Source organism: Aythya ferina, assembly GCF_964211825.1.
Source record: "Aythya ferina genome assembly, chromosome: Z".
Classification (NCBI taxonomy): Eukaryota; Metazoa; Chordata; class Aves; order Anseriformes; family Anatidae; genus Aythya; species Aythya ferina.
This window is the reverse complement of record NC_140299.1, coordinates 66366331-66386199: the sequence shown is the minus strand read 5'-3', so window position 1 is coordinate 66386199 and position 19869 is coordinate 66366331. Positions and strand designations below refer to the sequence as shown.

The window sequence follows — 19869 nt, the reverse complement described above, 5'->3', positions numbered from 1 at the left end:
TAGCACATACTTCATTTCAGTGAGATTTCTTCATTGTTAATCGCATGCATAGAAATGATACTGCAAGTTTTGCTTGCAGTGAGCAGTACCTTACTATTATAAGTAATCCTATTTAAATAAAGTTTTTGAAGAACTTCTTGGACAGACTGACAATCAGAAGTTTTAATTGTTTATTTGCTTGTTTTGCTTGTATTTGTCTTTGATGTGGTCAGCAAATTAACAGAAGCATATTAATGAATAAACTATAGAAATACAGTGTTTAAATTACCAAAAATATTTAAATAAATGAATAAAAGAAGAGAAAACAAGATCAGTAGCCACCATACTAATGGACAGAACTAGTATATGCATAGATAAGTTTAGTTTATTTCAGAAGAGACAGCATTACTTTTCAAAACAAAGAGCCAACCTTACAAATGACAGAGTTTTTCAAAAGCGTGAACAAATAAAGTTGTCCTGTTTTAACACTCTGACTGTATTTTCTATGGGCTTTTAAAGAATTATCTCTCAAATTTTCTTGACAAAGAATATTATGAATATAAAATTTTTCAAATCTACTGAGGTTTACTAAGTAGACAAATAGTCAGGAAATGCCCTGAGATGGGCACTTAATAGGGCAAAATTATTAGGGTAAACCAGATGCATTTGCCATTTTTACCCTTTCTTTTCTAATCAGAGACAGAATATGATTCTTTATGGACCCGTAGCATGAATCAATATGGACATTCACATATTTCTATGCTCTTATATAGCTATTTTTGATATCAGCATCACCTTTGTCTGTGTTGCTCCTTTGTGCCCACAACAAGAAGAGACACTACTGTGTTGTTGACAATGAAGAGATACCAGTAAATTTTTCAATTTAGAACAGACTAACTGTGGTAATACTCTTGTAGATTGTATTTATAAGAGCAAAAAGCAAGTAGGCATTCTGGTTTGCATATAACTTTAATACATATACATATTCAGGTATAAGATTCAAGGATTTGAAGATTAATTTTTTTGGTTTTTTGTTTGTTTGATGTCATTGTATTTCTGCTCCTTACTGAAAAGTGATAGTAAGAGAAAGACAGGGATCCTAAGATCTCATATAGTTCTCATATAGCCCAGTTACATGTTGTTTTTTTCTTTCCACCTTGCACAAAATCAAGATACAGAACAGATGTTAAGCAAATCTCCCCAGATTTGAGAGAATTTACAATTTTCCTGGAAGAATATTTGTTTATATATATATATATATAAAGTATATTTATATTTTTTATATTAAACACTGTTACTAGCTTTATATTTCTTCATATTAAAATGTCACCCACATATCCAAGCATGGATACAAAAAAAATGGGGGTATTTTACATTTTGTTTCTTTCAGTATTGCATGTTTAGCCTCTGTACTATATGCTATCACTAGGTTTTGTAATTAGAAATTACAAGAATATAAGACTGATGGTATATTGTTATATATTGTTGAAAATAAGATTGATGGTATATTGTTATATGTAATGAAATGTAAAATTGGTTTTTAAACTAAATAAAAGAGAAATGGTAATACATAAAAAAATGTTATTAACTGTATTTGCGTTTCAGACTATGAGAAAAGCATACCCTTTGTGATGACTTTTCTCTCATTCCAATGGCTGGCTGGTGGCAATTTCAGTAATAAAAATACCCTCCGATTTTTCAGGTACAAGCAGTGATAATAATAATAAGAAGAAGATTGTTAAATTAAATTATTAAGATTTTCTCAAACTAATTTCTTTTATTGATGCATTTACCTGAATGAAAGTAATTGTTTCTTCCATGAATGTTTCAAGGTTTTTTAGTGAACACCTTTAGCTGAATAAATCTTTCCAAATTCAGCATATATTGCTGAGTGTGAAATCACTAAAATCACAAAAATAAACATATTTAGGAGCCAGATACTCAGCTGGTTTAAATCAGCAGGCATCAAGGACAAGTCTTCATTAACTAGAGATCAGGCCACACACATACATGTTATACACTAGTGTTATTTCCACTTTTAGCTTCCAGTTTCTCTACAAGGTTGAGGACTCGATACAGTGCAGCATAAATTACAATTACTCCACCCTCAGGCAGAGGCTGAAAGACTGAACTAATACATAACCTGTCTTATATTGGGGAATTTCAGATAAGCAATAGTAAGATATTGCCAGTAAGTATCTGGAAGACATAAGATTAGTTTGCTGAATTGAGGAAATATCAATTAAATTCAAACACCACTTGTTTGTTTTTTCCCTCTTCAACTGCTGGCATGATTTTTCTGTTTTCTTATGAAGCACATTAGGTTTCAAATGCTTTTAAAACTAAAAACTTTTATTTCTAAAGACAGGTAAGGACAGGTAAGGACTGCAGAATTTACAGAAGTGTTCAGACACCTAAATCCTTTCATTGGGGTAGGCCAGAGACAAAAAAAGTCCTGCCACATATCTGACTGTATCATTAGGTGTGTAAATAATTTTGAAGGGCAGGCCCAAGAGGCCAGCCATACATTCCTTCAGAACTTATTTTTGCACAGAAATATCATGAGATTAACCTGTGAGATTCAAATTGTGGGCATCTTACATGAACCCATTTTATTTTGTCATGCAACAGATTGTTGTATTTCACCAGGCAGACCAGCTCTGGCTTGCAACTATAGGAACAAATACAGACAAGACAAATCCAGACAAACAAGGCAGAATACAAAAGAAAGTTAAAATCACACAGTAAATTGGTATAATTGTTTATACTACAATTCAGCAATTTATCATACAAGTACTACTTGTGTCTATACACAATCAGAAATACTTCTCTCTTCCATGCCCCTCTGTATTGGATCTGTGACATCAAATATTCACCAGAATGTGTGCCAGCTAAATTATAAAGCAAATGTTAATATAAACTGCTGGCATATATATTTTCATCATTTTCACCTATGTCTTTCTCCCTTTCTTCCATGTTTTAATGGACGATCTGCTTTCTGTAAAGGGGTTGCTCATTCAATTCAGTAAATTATGCTTTCCCTCTGAGCAACATAAATGCTTTTAAATGCAACATGATTTAGTAGAACTTGGCTGAACTGGATTTCCTCAGCTCTGGAGAAATAAAGATCCACTTCCAATATTCTAGTACTCCTGAAGGGTAATTATTATTATTATTATTATTATTATTATTATTATTATTATTATTATTATTATTTAATATTAATATAATTATATAATTATAATTATAATAATAATAATAATAATAATAATAATAATAATAATAATAATAATAATCTCCTTCAACTACTTATTTTCAATTTTTTCTTTATATCAGAGAGAGGATAGATTTTTCTTAGAAACTAGCTGCAGTAAAAGAGAAAATCCTCACTTATTTTAGCTATTCTGAGCTTGTCTTATGGAATTTGAAGGAAGGAGTTGTGAGATTAATGGAAAATACTTTCAATTTCACCAGATATACAAAAACAGCTAAAGTATTAATTTGGCTCAACATACTGTACTTAAAGATACATATTAAATACTTAGATAATTCCTTCAGATAGTTGCAGTTTTGGAGAGGAGGTAGAAAAATGTGTTTTGAAGACAGTGTATGTCTCATCTAACTGTGAAGGAGATCTGTATGATGCTAAAAGATATCCTACCCATCCTACAGGAGACCATGCTGCATCTTCTTGCTTACAAGATTTTTTTGATTTAGATGATTAACATTTAGCTTTTTTTCACACATTTGTCATCTTAAATCTTCTGACACATATTTTCCTTGTGTTAGATCATTATTTTCTCCATTTTTGGAGTCCATCTGAAAAAATAGATGGTAGAACATTTAGTGGAATTAATTATTATTTCTACTGCTTTTAATAAACATATTCAACCAAAAGTTTCTACTTGATATGGGGTTCACCTCAGGAATCAGCAAAGGTTGAAATCAGAGCAGCTTCTTCTTCAAATTAGTTTTTCTTCAACATAGTGTTCCTTGAAACTATTAGAGCTTTCTGATGATCGCTGAAAGAAGAAAAATTATAACAGTATATTTTAAGAATTGTATTTCTTTTCCAGTGGATTCAATATCTAACATTAATAGGTAAAACCTGATGAATAACATGTAGCTGGAAAGACTGAAGCATTGCCTGAAGCATTCTCTAGTTTCTGAAGCATTGTGAATACTTAGGTATTATTTGTAAATGCCCAAAAACATTTCATATGGCAAGTCACGCAGCATTCCGGTGTTCATTACAGCCTCAAATTGCTTCCACTGATAGTGATCTACAAAGCCCTCACTAGTCTCCCATCATTCTAAGTTACAGGGGAGTTATGGGGCTGGTCTTCACACTAAATGGGTATTTTTGACTTTTTTTTTTTTTTAAACTGTAATTCCTAATCTCAATTCCAGTCTTAATTAGCCACTTTTCTAGCAATAGAATCAAAAATTAATTTCTGTCCAGCTGTGGTGTAAATGGACCAGGCTCTTAAGAATAATGGAAAATAAAGCCATGACACGTTCCATGTCCTAGAAGACGAGTCATTTTATTTTTTTCATATGGATAATCTCCTTCATCTTTTCATTTATTTATTTATTAATTTTTAACTGAGCTCTAATGTGTATATTGAGGACTTGTTGCTTTTAGCAACAACTCTGCTATGGCTTCCAGATGGAAAATAAACATTTTCTCCAGCCTATAGAGGTTAATAAGAAAGACTAACTTGCAGTCTCACTCAGCCTAGTAAAATCTGCTCTTTAATAACCTTATGGCTGTGTTCTTCAGTGCATAACTGTGAATGCCAACAGTTTATTATTGTGTTTCACTACTGTCAGATGAAGAAAAGAAGTGGTATGAGAAACGAACACAAGAAAAGATGAGAAAAATAAAAAGGGTATCAGAGTATCACTTGGTTCTGGTGGAGATGATCAATGCAGATGGATCCAAACTCTTTCAAAGCATATAAATATCTTATTATAACAGTTTGTAAATTCAAGCTTGTTTTTTTTTGTTGTTTTTTTTTTTTGTTTTGTTTTGTTTTGTTTTTTGTTTGTTTGTTTTTAATCTGCTCCTGGAATGCAGTTCTTAAAACAGTTCCTTTAAAGATCTCAAGTCTGTCTTTAAAAAAGCATAAAATATATCTTCTTGAAAGAGTGTTTATGAAATATTCTACCATCCTAACTCATTTGTAAGTACAAAGTAGAATCATAAACCAAGATTTATATAAATAAATTAACAAACACAAATAACAGCCTAACCATGTCTGTGTATAATTACAAGGTTGACTTGACTCCAGAATTTAGGACTGAACTCATTTGAAACATAAAGGATCTGAAACATACATCAAAACATAGATCATGATCTGGCACAACTCAAAGAATCAAAGTTAAGTAATACAAAAAGAATTGTGAATTTAATTCCAAATGAAAGAGTCCTGAATGTCTGCACATTGTTTTCCAGTAAATAAAAAGAGTAGCATATTTTTCAGATTAATCAAATTGTTTATTTCCTCCACTAAATTGATAACTACTGCATGTGAACACACACATTCATGGATAAAATGTTCAACATATGTGCACTCAAACACCTGCACTTACTAGTCATTCACATACAATTAATTCACCATCTCAAACTAACCAGGAACTTACGCAACTCTTGTAAATAATCCCTTCTTCAACAAAGAAACTGCATCATTTTTATGGGGATACTAACTGCATGCAAGTATACCTTAGCCAAAATTTCTAACAAGATAACTTCACTTTCTATATCTACAAATAGAGTAAAGCACATTGAAAACATATAATCAACTATTCTGAAATTCATGAATATAACCTACAATAATCTACAACTCAGAAATTAATACCATGAATTAGCTCACAGTATCAGTAATAGCTCCCTATTAAATTATTTTCATGATAACACTTTAACATGTATGAGCTATTAATTTTACAAGAAACAGATGATGAAATACTCCATATTTACTGGTGAGATTACCATTATTTTTTACTCTGAAGGGGGAAAAAAAATATATATATATAAAAAAAAAATCTCTTAAAATTGTAAAATATAAATACAACAGGCTGGCACACTTCCCGCATTTTTTCCAGAAAATTATTAACACAAGAATAGAACTTTTATTGTGGAAGTCTTTTAAACTGCAAAATTAGTCTAAGATATGAATAAAAATAAATCTTAGGTTACAGTGAGTGGTCTGCTGTACTGAATTTCAGGTTGAAATGCCAACAAAGAAGACCTTGAAGACCAAAGAAAACCAAAAGAAGTCCAAAAGTTCTTTTCCTAGAAGCAAAAAAAAAAAGAAAGCTAAAGAAAGCTATCTTGAACCCAAATCTTCCTGAACACTTTAAGGAAATCAAATGAAAGAAGAAGCTTATTGTCCAGCTTTCCTGAATTCCTAGTGTGTACGCATATGCACATGAAGATAATTCACACTATATGTTTGTTTGTTTTCTAGTATAACCTGTATAATAAGGTATAAAAAGTAGGTGCAACATATAATAGTATAAAAAGAATGTGTATAATAGTTACCTAATTGATAAAGGTAGTTTTTAGTCTCATTGAATTCATAATGCATACTGCATTTAAACTGCTTTTTCCTGTGCACAGTATTACAGCTTAAAGTTCATTTCAATGTATAGTGGATAGGATTTTTCTTCAGAGCTTAGGTTCCTTTTTCCACACAGATTTTACATGAAATCTGTGCAACTCTAGATGAACTATCTCAACATCAATAAAATTGGGTAATACATTGGTTTTCTTAACACCACATGCCTGTGTAAAAATCTATATTATAACAACAGCTAATATGTACAATATGCTTTACAAAATCGCATAAAAAATAAAAAATCATAACAAAGCAGATAGTTTTAAATGGATTAACAATAATATCAATAACCTGGAAAGCACAACACTGAGGTCACAATGCTGGTGTGGAGCATTACGTCATCATTATTATGACTACACATTGCAACACAGTTAAAAAGAAAAAGAAAAAAAAAGTCTAAAATGGCCTTGGTACTTCCCCTGTTAAAGTGTGTTAGATTCCCACCTTCTCTTATACCCTCTGTACACAAGTGTCCTGAGAATTTTAGCTGGCCTATTACCCAGGGCACCTTGAAGAGAATCTTGTAACCAATGCCCATGCAAGAAACTTACATCAAAAAGAGGACTAAAGAAAATAAAAATAGTGTAAAATCTATCCTACAACATCTTTCTTCAAGGGTGTTCCAAAAAACAAATTATGGAGTTAAAGCAATTAATATGACAACTAAATATTTGAACCTTTCTGTCAAATTATCCAACAATTACAGTGAATTTAGAAAAAGTGTTTGTCCTAGGTTAAATAAATAAATAAATAAAATAAAATCACAAGAAGCCACAGAGGATCTAATTCAATGTGGATGTCATGTGGATGTCATAGCAAATGAGCTGTATTCCTAGATGAGTTATTGAGAGGAAGAGTAAGTTTGAACTGGTCATCTGATTGTGACTGTTTCCCTCTCCTGTGTTTTGTTGTCTGTTCATCTTTTTTAAAAAAAAAAGAAAAAAAAAAAAAAAAAAAAAAAAGAAACATCTCTTGATTTTTTAAAAAAAAAAAAAAAAAAGAACTGAGGCTTAGCTGTGAGTCACCTTGAACTGTTACCAAGAGAAAATATCTCATCCCTAAAAACCACATAATTCTCTAACCAGTTGGTGCCAAGGCAATTGACAGCACTGTTTCATCTGTTAGAGAAACAATAGGAGTCCCTATACAAAAAATAATAAACAGAGAACAAATCAGTGTTTGATCCCTGAAATACCAATAAGATCTAGAGAAGCAGCGGATATAAAAAGTTCTACCCTTTTCTTCAACAACTGCAATATCATTTCCATTATTTCTCCAGGCTCCCATTCTGAATTCAAAGCAATTTATCTGGAGTTCAGACACTGTCAGTGTGATTTAGTTTCAGTTTTATGGCAACTGCAGGTCTCTAATAAGTATGCTCCTTTCATTGATTTTGTTCCCCTTCAGCTGCTGCTGTAAATGTAATTGAAATTTTTGTTTTTTCCTCTGACCTAACTTTTTTTTTTTTTTTACTGACAGAAGAGCAATCAGAGCAGTGTCCTATAAGTTTGATATACCCTATTAATAAGAAGTACAGTTTCTCCCAGAAATGTACTCCTATAATAACCTATGTGACATTAACATTAAACATCACATAACACTACATATACAATTTTGCATGTTTTCTGTTTTTCATGTGTATAAGTAACCCAATGAAAAGAAAAAAAGAAAAAAAGAAAAAAAAAAGAATCTAAGTATTAGACATTAATTTTATGCATGCTTAATCATATATTACCAACTATTTATATAATCTGTCATTGTTACTTGATCAGATAATAAGTGTCTCAAACTAGCACTTTATAGCTGTATAGACTAGCAGTATAACACTGTTTTCTCCGATGGTACGTAGGTTGATTGATACATAGGTATGTTTAGTCTTTGTCTATAAGTGTACAAGAAAGCATATGGTATAGCATCCATATCTGCTTCCCACTGTATAGGTGGGAAGAGAACGAAAAAAATCTTGCTTAAGGAGAGTTTTAATGAAAGAAATGAATTATGCATTTAGTTCTGAAAAAGGTTGGGTCACTCCTTCCAGAGAAGTGGTTCCATGGTCCAGTTCCTGGGAAATGCCCTCTCAGGTTGCTCACTGACATAGCTGATCTAGAAATGTGTCATCATCCTGAGGGTGTTGGCCTGAACAGGAGGGAAAGGTGATCTCCTATTGAACTAAAGCTGATCCTATGAACAACTTGAGAAACTACAATCAAATAATTCTCAAATGCAGATGAAATAGAAATCCAGAGCAAAGCCACTGATAGAGATGGTCATAGCAGCAAACTATGTGGCTAAGCAGGAAGACTACAAAATTCAGGACACAATACATACAACAGTGCAACAAGAAATAAAGGTCTCAAATGGTTATATTATTTTGCACTCACATACAGGCTATCTTCAGTTACACAGCTAACACTGCACTGATGGATTCAAATGAACTCAAATGCTGCAGGAGGAATTTGAAAGTCTAAGTCACATACTGTTTCACTTCTGTCCAGCCTGGGCTTGGACAGAGGCTGAAAAACCTGCCTGGGCTCCTCAGTGATGTAAGAGGTGACCAAAGGAGGCACGCATCAGCAATACCATGGGGAGGGCATGGGAATGCACTCCCATTAGCACAGCAGACTGTTGTTCCTGTCATGAGATTTTGAAAAGTCTATTGAACGCTAATCAAAAACTGACTAAAATCTGATACTGTGCTGTAACATTGTATTGCTTTCTCTACATTGTCATACGTTATGCACATCAGGAACTGCTACCTATTATACAGCACAATTACTTAAGCATTTTATATAATAACTGTGTGATAAATGGAGAGGAACAACTTCTGTGAAACTGCAGAGAAACAAAGCTTATTCCTAACAAATCCTAGAAAACTATTGAGCAGGCTCTGCAAGATGATGAAATATAATTTTCTAATTCTAATACATTTTTCCATTTGCTAAATTAGGAGTGGGTCTGAGATATATATTTTTTTCCATTGATAGAGGTTTAATATATTGATTTCAGACTGGCCTGTTTTGGGTGCTGCAGTTAATTAGAAATCTCACAGCATGAAGATGTAGCTCTGGCTCTTCAGTCTCTGTTTCCCAGGGAGATGCAGTTATCCTTGACACAGGACAGCTGACAATCCTGTCTGTTATTAGCCAAGCCCCAGACATCTGTGGTTTCAAAATCGTAATCCTTCAATGCATGGAATCAAAGTGATAGCACACAGATCTGCAGTGCCAGCTACATTTCATTTCCACAATAGCTGTGAAGCCCCCTTAAAAAAAAAAAAAAAAAAAAAAAAAAAAAAAAAAAGTATTATGAACAAGTAAATAATCACCTCAAAATGTGTTTGGGAAGAAAAATTTATCCAACAAATATTTTAACACAGATTAGTTAATGGCCTTTTTGGTGTGGATCTTTGCTATAATGGATATTAATGGCTTTTAATGTCTCCTTTCTGATGAGAAAAAGCCAGTGAATCAGCAGATTAGACTCAGTGACTGGAGATAATCACTTTCAGAGCACACACAATAGGGGCTGCAGTTTGCTCCAGCAGTGGAAAGTGAATAAGATCCTCTTCCTTTCCAGTCTGCTCTTTGTTCATATCCCTTTTTCTCATTTTCCTTCCTTAATCTCAGAATAATATCCGTCTTGTCTGCTGCCTTGAAGGTTTGCTTAACATAGTCATAAAAATGTGCCAGCATATCTTAAAAGGGACAGAATAATAAATGTTTAAAGCCATGCTGGGAAGAATGCTGTAAACAGGAAGCAATAGCATTCATTTAAACTATTTATTTTACTTTTATTTAGTTTAAAGATGAAATGAAACAAGATCCCAAAACCACCCTCTAATGAAGTATTTAGGTCCTGATTCTGCATGGTGTCATGTGTTGGTGGATAGCGGTCCTGTTTCACAGGCATCAAAATAGTTTATTTAATATTTTGTGTGTCTGGGCTCTGTGATAAAAACTCTCTAAAGAGCAAATTTCTCTGGGTAGAAAATCTGATGCAGGATGGTCCATTGCAGTAACAAATAACAGAAATTCAGCCTCCAGGACTGCAGAGAGGAGGCATGGGAAGCACACATAGGAGTCCACAGAGCTCACATATTCAGTGCACAGAGACAAAGTAATTCAGACAGATTTAGATAATTTGAATCTATTGTCTCTAGGGACAATAAATAAATAAAACATTCAGAAAGGAGCATTAGCAAAGAGAAAAATAACTCCTAAGTGAATAGAGTGAATCTCCATTTTATGAGAAGTCCCTACCCATGACATCTTCTTTCTCAAAGTAATTGACCCCTGCAAACCTCTAAGTATCTAGTTTATATCTGTAGTCCAGTAATAACATTCAGGAAAGGTAGGAAGATAAAGGCATGAACAAACTTATATCACTGTAAAAACACAAATGGGGGAAAGATAAGTGACATGTTTCATGTGGTTTTAGTTCATCCCCTTTGTTGGTTTCATTAGCTGTCCAACTCAACTGCACAGTAGATACCAAATACAATACAAATCTGAAACACTAACTACTCATTTCAATCAAAAGACATAAAACACAGAAATAAATGAGTGGGTATTCCTTCCTATCATGCTTTGAAAACCATCTGACCCTACAAAGGAGGAAAGGACATTAAAAAAACTCATTACCTATGGCTGCCAAAAAAATCTCAATAGAAGAAACTCAAGCAGATATATTGCCTAACAGATCCCAACGCAATGCTATATGTAATGAAATTATATCTTTCAATATTTCCGAGAAGTTTGCAGGAAAGCCGTAGTAAAAGTTGCTTTATCAAAATAAAACCAGGGTGTGAAATACATTTTACTTTAAAGTTCATTATGAATACAATGAACAAATCACACTTACTTCTTTTTAGGTTTTATTCTATGATGTTTGTATTATATACCTCTATAATCTTAGTGTAATGCTAGCTGTTATAATGTCTATAACATTAATTAAATGCCAGGGGCTTTAGTGGGTTCAGTACATCACAAAGTGCTGCACTTTCATAGCAAATTAGTGTCTTAATATCTGATTCCCGCTCTGCTTAGTGTATATGCTTAGCCATTCCTTGCTGGAAGAAAATTGGTTCATCAATTAATTATCCTCACTAACCCAGTGAAAAGACTAGGTAGAAATCTCATTTACTGGACAGTAGTAACTGCAAAGTTATAGATCCATCTAGTTTCTAACTCATCTTAGGTACATATAGTTTAGGATAAAAACAGCAAAAAAAAAAACATAAAGCAACTTGTTTATACAGTGAAAAAAAAAAAAAAAAAAAAAAAAAAAGAGAGAGAGAGAGAGAGAAAAAGAAAAAAAAAAAAAACGAAAAAGGGAAAAATAAAAAAAATAAAAAAAAAAAAAGGAAAGGGGGTCAAAAAGGAAAATAAAATGATAAAAGGAAAAAAAATAGAAAAAAAAAGAGAAAGGACAGAAGAACCCCTGTCTTTTAGAGAAATATGACCTGGCATATGTCTTAATTACATTTCACTGTAACTAAAGCTAAGTTTATGGACAAAAATATAAATGCAAAAACAATACAAAATACTTAAAAACACATTTTTGTTAACTGATGTTAATTATTCTAGCTAAATATCATACATTTGTTACATTGTTAAAGGGATGATATGAACTGATTCTTTAATTGTTCTTTACTTTACTATACCATACCAACCCATACCAACCCATACCATACCAACCCATACCAACCCATACCGTACCGTACCGTACCATACCATACCATACCATACCATACCATACCATACCATACCATACCATACCATACCATACCATACCATACTGTACTATATATTGTACTATACTATTTATACTATATATTGGTTATATATTATCTACTTACATCAGCCTAGTTTCCTCCCTCCATCACTAGTTCCTTTAATTTCCTCCATTTGCATAGCTTGTTCTTTCAGATATATACTAGGACATTTTCTTTGTTCACTAAAAAACAGAACTTAGAAACAATGCAATTTTAAATTAACTAAATTTAACTAAATAATAAACTAAATAATAACTAAATATAGTTCTATATTTAGTTATTTATTTATATATATTCTTATATATAATATAAATAAATAAATCATAAACTAAACATAATTTAAAATATATTGTTGTTTTTAAATATACCAACATAGGAAGAGATTTGGTTGCAGAAAGAAGGTGTGAAGACATGGCTGAAGAAAGGCAGAACCACAATACAAAATCTTCAAACTGTTAGTCCACAAGTTTACCTTGACCTATATCACTCCATTAATAATGTCCATTACCTTTCTTTCTGATGGAAGGTTTAGAAAGCCTACTGGGGATTATCCTTGAGAGAGTTTCTTCCTAACTTCTTAAATTTGCTCAGAAAGAAACTTCAGGTGCAGGAAGTTCCTGAGCAGCCAATCTCTGGTTTCTGAATAAATAATATTACGATATATCTGTTCCATTATCTTATTTCATGGGTACTCCCTGTTTGTAATGGGGCTTTGGATAGACAGGTCTAAAGCAGCCCAGGAAGTCCAAGGTTCTTATATAATGCTGGGATCTGGCCAGCTTGCAAAGATTTCTCACCCTTCTGAAGACAAAATGAAAGTGCTTTGGAAACAGACAATTACACAAACAAGAAAAAGAAAAAGAAAAAGAAAAAGAAAAAGAAAAAGAAAAAGAAAAAGAAAAAGAAAAAGAAAAAGAAAAAGAAAAAGAAAAAGAAAAAGAAAAAGAAAAAGAAAAAGAAAAAAGAAAAAGAAAAAGAAAAAGAAAAAGTCATCTATAAAGTATTCTAATGGATTTAATTTTTTAGTGTGAGTCACAGAAGTTTTACCTAAGACATTTAAACAAACTTTTTAGATTGTACTTTGTGTAGACACATAGCACCAATATTTACTTTAAGGTTCAGGCATGTTATATATGGATAAGAACAGAGAATAGAAATCATAACCATTGGGTTTTGTGTCAAACTACACATTTCTATGAAATGACAATTACTTCAGTACTTATGTAATACTGCCTTTTTACTCATAGACAGGCACTATTCATTCAAACAATAAATGAATTTCCAAGGTTCTCAGTCTGTGTTGTGAATTTATAGTAAAAGTCAGTGTCAGAAGAGTTACATGTCAGTTCAGGTCTCATAGGTAATGTTCATCACTGTATAACACTGTTTACATTTATATGAATAACCTTTTAAATATGGTAGCAGAAAACACTGCATAGTCAAAGCTCAATAAAAAACAAACCAATGCCATTTTCCAAGAACAATCCAATTTATTGCTTTAAGTTCAACAGTATGAGCATTGTAAAGTCACCTCTTGACAATCAAGAAATGAACAAAACACACACAGTGCAATTACCTAAGTGGTGTGCTGGGCTATAGTACAAGTACTTAAAAACCGTAATCATCATTCTTCAGTTTTTATTAAAAGTCACTGAAAATGACTGCATTTCTTTGCAGTTTTCAGCAAAGAGACAGTAACAGATAATTTAATAGCTTATGTTTAATAAAACATATTGTAACAGAAACTGCAGTAAATGACTAGCATTTTGACAGCTTCATATAAGTTTGTATGTACCTAAGTTAGCATGTATCTAACACCACCTCCTGTTTGACAGAGATCTGGGATCTAGGGAATAAGAGCCTATTTAAAATAATTACAAGGAGAGTAATGGCAGAAATAAGAAAAGGAAGCATCAGGTGTGAAAGTCACATTTAAGGCAGTTAACAAAAAGATGCAGAACTACCTTTGTTTTTCTAAAATGGGAGAGTGGGGGGGTGGGAAGTAATATAGCCATCCAGTTAAAGCAGCTACCAGATGTTGCTGAGTGGCTTCCAACTGAATAGCTTATTGAAGCCCCACTTAGCTACCATGCTTCAGCAGAACTGACAGCTGTAATCTCACAACCCTCTACTCTCACAACTCCCATTCCTCTGGGAATACACAGACGTGCAAGCATAGTCTGCACAGGCACGAAATCAAAATTAGAAGTTAACTGAGACGCCCTAGTGGGAGGATGGCCTCTGCCATTCTGACATTGTCTAACAAAGAACAGTATAAAGCTAGTCTACATCACCCAATGTATCTCAGTTTGTTGCATGGAACTTCGCAGTCCTGATTTTCTTACTTTGGAGACTCTTCTCACTACAAAATATGTCATCAGTCAGACTCATTGTATGCATTCAACACCCAAATCTCCCTACAGGAGGGGAAAGGGAGGGGGAAAAAATAAATAAATAAAAATAAAATAATAAAATAAAATAAAATAAAATAAAATAAAATAAAATAAAATAAAATAAAATAAAATAAAATAAAATAAAATAAAATAAAATAAAATAAAATAAAATAAAATAAAATAAATATACAATATAAACATGGAGAACTAATAAATATCTTTCTCAGATTTTCAAAATTTGTAGCAGTGTATCAGCTAGAATTTATGTTTGAATTCAACTGTATTTCCTACTCAATATATAAGCCATTGTGACAAATCTAGAGCTGAAAAAAATATGTAAGAGTTCTTTAAAAAAAATGAAAAAGATGTTTCATTAACTATGTCTGTTACTTTGAAAATTTGAACTGGAAGGTCTCAGAAAGAAAACCTTGAATTGTTATTAGGGCTTTAAAATTTAGCAGAGAACAGGTTTGAAAATGGATTTTTAGAGAAGCTTTGATATTCTGAATTAAAGCTCTCTTAATTGAAGCCTTCTTAAAATGAAATGTATTGTTTCATTTAATTTCATGCAGGAACACAAGCCCTCAAAATTAAGAATTAACTTCTCAACTTTTTGTTTTCAACCCACCTGTTCTGCATATTTGTTATACATGTATGTGACCACATACTGTAGACTAAATTTCAACACTGATGGGTGAGACTTAGTCTAAAATTAATAAAATGATCTACATGGTCTAGTGGGTGACATCCAACTAGTTCCAACCTCCCTGCCATGGATGTCACCCACTAGATCATGTTGCCCAGGGCCTCATTCAACCTGGACTTGAATAACTCCAGGGATGGGGCATCCACAACCTCTCTGAACAACCTGTTCCAATGTGTCACCACACTCTGAGTGAAGAGTTTCTTCCTAACTTCTAATTTAAATTTCCCCTCTTTTAGTTTATAACCATTCCCATTTTCCATTATCTGACCGTGAAAAAGTTGGTCTCCATCTTTTTAATAAGCCCCCTATAAGTACTGAAATAAGTATGATTTCTTGGATATATGCAAATCGATGGGGCCAGATGGGATCCACCTGAGGATACTGAGAGAACTGTGATCAAGCCCAATCAGCATGGGTTTATGAAAGGCAGGTCCTGTTTGATGAACCTGATCTCCTTCTATGACAAAGTGACGCCCTTGGTGCATGAGGGAAAGGCTGTGGATGTGGTCTACCTTAATTTCAGTAAGGCTTTTGACACCGTTTCCCACAGCATTCTCCTCAAGAAACTGGCTGCTCGTGGCTTGGACTGGCGCACGCTTCTTTGGGTTAGAAACTGGCTGGATAGCCAGGCCCAAAGAGTTGTGGTGAATGGAGTCAAATCCAGTTGGAGGCCGGTCACTAGTGGCATTCCCCAGGGCTCAGTACTGAGGCCTGTCCTCTTTAATATCTTCATCGATGATCTGGACGAGGGCATTGAGTGCACCCTCAGTAAGTTTGCAGATGACACCAAGTTAGGTGCGTGTGTCGATCTGCTCGAGGGTGGGAAGGCTCTGCAGGAGGATCTAGATAGGCTGAACTAATGGGATGAGGTCAACTGCATGAAGTTTAACAAGGCCAAGTGCCGGGTCCTGCACCTGTGGCACAATAACCCCAAGCAGGGCTACACTCTGGGAGAGGAGTGGTTGGAAAGCTGGCAGGTGGAGAAGGACCTGGGAGTATTGGTTGATAGTTGGCTGAATATGATCCAGCAGTGTGCTCAGGTGGCCAAGAAGGCCAACAGCATCCTGGCTTGTATAAGAAACAGTGTGGCCAGCAGGGCTAGGGAAGTGATTGTCCCCCTGTACTCAGCTCCGGTGAGGCCTCACCTCGAATACTGTGTTCAGTTTTGGGCCCCTCGCTACAAGAAGGATATCGAGGTGCTCAAGCGAGTCCAGAGAAGAGCGATGAAGCTGGTGAGTGGTCTGGAGAACAAGTCCTACGAGGAGAGGCTGAGGGAGCTGGGCTTGTTCAGCCTGGAGAATAGGAGGCTCAGGAGTGACCTTATCGCTCTTTATAAGTACATTAAAGGAGGCTGTAACGATATGGGGGTTGGTCTATTCTCCCACGTGCCTGGTGGCAGGATGAGGGGGAGTGGGCTAAAGTTGCACCAGGAGTGTTTTAGGTTGGATATTAGGAAGAACTTCTTTACTGAGAGGGTTGTTAGACATTGGAATGGGCTGCCCAGGGAAATGGTGGAGTCACCATCCCTGGAGGTCTTTAAAAGATGGTTAGATGTTGAACTTAGCGATATGGTTTAGTGGAGGACTTGTTAGTGTTAGGTCAGAGGTTGAACTCAATGATTTTGAGGTCTCTTCCAACCTAGACAATTCTGTGATTCTGTGATTCTGTGAAAAGATGCAATGAGGTCAACCCAGAGCCTTCTCCTGTAGCTGAACATCCCCAGCTCTCAGTTTTTCTTCGTAAGAGAGGTGCTTGAGCCTCTTGATCATCTTCATGTCCCTCCCCTGGACCTGTTCTAACAGCCCCACACCCTTCTTTTGCTGGGGTCTGGATGCAGTACTCCAAGTGAGGCCCTCCAAGGGCAGAGCAGAGTGGGACAATCCCCTCCTTTGACCTGCCTGCCACCCCTCTGGTGACACAGTCCAGGATGCAGTTGGCCTTCTGGGCTGCAAGCACGCACTGCTGGCTCATGTCGAGCTTTTCATCCCTTAGAACTACCAAGTCTTTCTCTGCAGGACTGCTCTCAATGAGTTCTTCTCCCAGTCTGTACTCATATCTGGGATTGCCCCAACCCAAGTGTAACATCTTACACTTAGACTTGTTGAACTTCATTAGGTTCACATGGGCTCACTTCTCAAGCTTGTCCAGGTCCCTTAGGATGGCATCCCTTCCTTCTATTGTATCTATGATTCTATGATCAACTTCACAGTGAGTGGTTCAAAAGAACAGAGAACTTCCCACAGCAATCCTCTATAGGATCTGAAGCCAGAGCCCATAATGAAAATAATTCATGAAATTATTTTCTTCTTACAGTTTGTGTACTTACTTGTACTGCAGAGTGAGGAATCACAGGCAAAGATCAGAAGATGGTATTACCATAGACTGTGTATACCATCGAGTGAAATATTTGTCAGTGAATGTTTAATGGCATACGGAACAAATTGGTCAGAGATGTGGAGTCTCTGTTGTTGATTTTCAAAAGCCACCTAAACACAGTCCTGGACAACCTGGTCTGGGTGGCCCTGCCTGCACAGTGGTGTTGGATAAGATGACCTCCAGACTTACCTTTCAAACTCAACCAGTCTGTGATTCTGTGATTCCATGATATAAAATAGTCTTTTATAATAACAGGTTTTTAGATGAAGATCAGAACGTTCTTTTCAGTTCAAATGGACCCAGGTGACAGTTTATAAAGTTGGCTTGAAACCCAATCGAATTTCATCTGTGTCTGTCAGTAGACTTCAGATATATTGCTCTTCAGAAAGGAAAACATTACATATCAGAAAGAAATGCTACCCTCAAGAACACAATTAAAAATTTGTCAGAATTTTGGAAAAATTATCAGAGGAGAGAAGACCTGATTATTTAACTGACTTAACGTTCTTTCATACAATAGGACTCTCCATCATTTGATATTTTCCCTACCAACACAGGATTCTCCACCCCACAAACTGAAAGGTAAGATCTGCTTAACTGAGAGTATTCAAACTGTCATAGATTTGCAGTATCGTAACAGCACCTTACAAATCATCTTCCAAATTAACCATCTGTTGCAAGGTAAATTCATGCCTATCAATATCGCTAGGACCTTGTAAGTCTTGGATAATTAAAAGTTGGTAATGTACTTTGAGATCCTCAGAGAAAAGATGCTGTTGGGTGTTATTCAGTTGTGATTCATTACATTTCTTTGGTACAGCATGTGACAGACTCTTTAAAATTAGTATCTGACTGTTCTTCAGGAGTTATTAGAGCTCGTACCCAATGACTCAGATGTTCTATCCTTGTGCTTTGTGAGGTGTCTTTGCTTTCATGTCAACTAAAAGGCAGATAAAAATGCAATCCTTTAGTAAAAGCTCTCCTCTCCGCTTCCTTTTAATATTTCAAAAATATATATTTCTTCACACAAAAGCACTGAGTTTTAAATCCTTGACTATAATAACAGGACATAACAGTTTTAAGAGTGCACAACAATAAGGTAGTTCATAAGTCTATTTACTTAACAATCTATGTGAAAGTCAAACAAAAGGTGGCAGAAAATTGTCATAGCCACAGTTTCATAACTGGATAAAATGCTAAGCAATAGACATCTGGACAGTAATGTCCATCCCATATGCTCTCCATTGTTCCTAGTGCAAAGATGTGTGTATATCTTTGCTGCATTTATTTGTCATGAGAGGCCTGCCTAGAGCTGTACCAACACCAAAGACACAAAAAAGAGCTTCAGTTACTGTTGAAAAAGTTAGAATGTGTACTCAAAATTCAGGTACTTTCCCATTTCCATTCTGCAAACCTACAAGCCAATTTTAACAAATTTCAAGTAAAGATAAGAAAAAAAAAAAAAAAAAAAAGGAGTAGTAGGGGGGGAAAAAGTAGGGGGGGGGGGGGGGGGAAGAGAATACCCTAATATGTGCCTGTTGGAAAGGGTCACATTCAAGTTATTCCAGTATAATAAATTAACCAGTTTTTGTAACAATAATCACAGAGTATTTTAGATCATGTTTCTTGCTTGGTATCAGGGGATGATTTTTGTTTGTTTGTTTGTTTGTTTGTGTTTGTGTGTGTGTGAAGTATAAAGGAGTGTTATACATTCCCTTGCAGACAAGAAGACTTCAGCAAGTCATTGTCCAGCTAAGTATATACCTAATTAAAGCAAAAACAAAACAAATAAACAACAACAAAAAATACAAACAAAAAAAAAAGAATAAAGATGTTACCGTTCATGAGCCTAATGGAGAAAAATACATTGTTTGGACTAAATTTTCACAGAACAGACTTCTATTGAAAGTTGGTATATCATAGAAACATAGAATATCCCAAGTAGGAAGGGACCCACAAGACCTGAGTCCAACTCCTATAAAATATACAGTAAAAATATCTGTAAAAGTAATATGAAAGAAT

The 19869-nt window shown here is 34.6% G+C and overlaps 1 long non-coding RNA gene across 2 annotated transcripts in view; it reads right to left on the bottom strand.

Moving 5' to 3' along the window:
• Positions 1–13007, bottom strand: part of LOC311427661 — a 55841-nt gene extending 42834 nt beyond the window's left edge. The window contains exons 1-5 of one of the 2 annotated variants that reach the window (XR_014687465.1): positions 12881–13007; positions 12457–12567; positions 9612–9861; positions 3901–4001; positions 3641–3798 (exon numbers count right to left, since the gene is read on the bottom strand). This is a non-coding gene — a long non-coding RNA (uncharacterized lncRNA). The remainder of the gene's footprint in view (positions 1–3640; positions 3799–3900; positions 4002–9611; positions 9862–12456; positions 12568–12880) is intronic. The other variant, XR_014687466.1, reaches the window with a different exon arrangement.
• Between the last annotated feature and the right edge of the window lie 6862 nt (positions 13008–19869).